Below are 1,545 nucleotides of genomic sequence, written 5' to 3'. Positions count from 1 at the left end.
TACTTTATGTTTAGGATATTTTATTCAATTATTTAAAATATGGTCAACTAAAGATAAACAATTTCTTAAAAAAATAGATGAAAAATGGTTACAACAAAAACTTCCTTCTTGGGTTAAATTTAAACCTAGATCATTTGAGAAGCATTTTGCTTATTTAAAAGCAAAAGAATGGTTAATATTTTTCTTTTATTTTTCTAGTTTATTAGAAAATGTTATTTCAAATGAGGAATATAAATATATTTCTATATTTCTCAAAAGTATTTATTTATTACATTTTCCTTTAAATAATCAAGGAGTTACTATATGTGAAAATAATTTGATTGCCTTTTTTATATGGTTTAAACGTTTTTATGGTGAGAAATATTGTATCACAAAAACACATTTACTTTTACATTTTGGTTATACTTTTAGAACACATGGTCCATTATTTGCAAATACTTTATTTGGTTTTGAAAGTTTAAATAAGAATATTATTGCTTTCTATAAAAATCATAATTCAAACCAAACAGCATTAGAATTTATTGACTTAACAAGTACATATAATAATTATTTAAATCATGTTGATACTAATATTCAAAAACTAAATGGTTTTAAATATACTAAATCCCCAAATGATTTGTTTTTTATTGTTGAAACTAAAGAGTATGCCTATTTCAAAAACAAACAAAATGGTCAACTTTATTACTTAAATGTGGAAACAAATAATATTTCCAAATTTAAAGAAACATTTAATGTTATTCCAGTAATTAAAGTTGACAATGGAAATGGTATAAATGTAACTATGGTTCATCCAGGAATGAAATTATTGTGTCTTTAATAAAAAATGGTTATAATTTATCTCATTAACACCTCACAACACCATTCCCCCATTATAAATATTTATAAGTGGGCACGTGATAATTAAGGATGGTTTTATTAAAAATAATTAATCCACTTGAAAAATCTCCCTGCATTTTTAGTTGGATTTATTAAAATTATTGTATCAGCTTAATAAATCTTTAAGGAGTTTCTTAAAAAACAAAAACACTAAACAACCATCCACTTTATTTTTTTGCAGGGACAATAGGATAAGAAAGATCTTAAGTTTCCTTACTAGTAAAATTCAGCCATCTCTCCCATCTCTTCTTCCTCAGACATACCCAATGAAATGCAATACCCTTTTGAAATGTAGTCTTTGAATGTGCTAATATTTTCCACATTGTAAACCTTCTTTCCACACACTCTACATGACCGTTCATCTCCATATCCATCCAAGCTATTAAATTTCAATGGACACTTGTAGATATATTCACAATTTTCAATAAAGCCGTCATCACTCTTGAAATCATAGATTGGATCTCCTTCTTTTCTTCTGAGTATTGGAAGGAAGTTGGCTCCATTAATTTTGATGTGAGCAACTCTTCTCCTTAATACATGCATCCAATTCTTAATATTCAATGCCTTTTCAAATCTTGGGAAATAGAAACAAACTAATGGTTTCCAAACTTGAATTTGAACTAGATCAAAGTCAATTGATTCCTCATCCTTTTGGTATTTCTTTTCCTG

This window comes from Naegleria gruberi (assembly GCF_000004985.1).
Source record: "Naegleria gruberi genomic scaffold NAEGRscaffold_94, whole genome shotgun sequence".
NCBI lineage: Eukaryota > Heterolobosea > Eutetramitea > Acrasida > Naegleriidae > Naegleria > Naegleria gruberi.
This window is presented reverse-complemented; position numbering follows the sequence as displayed.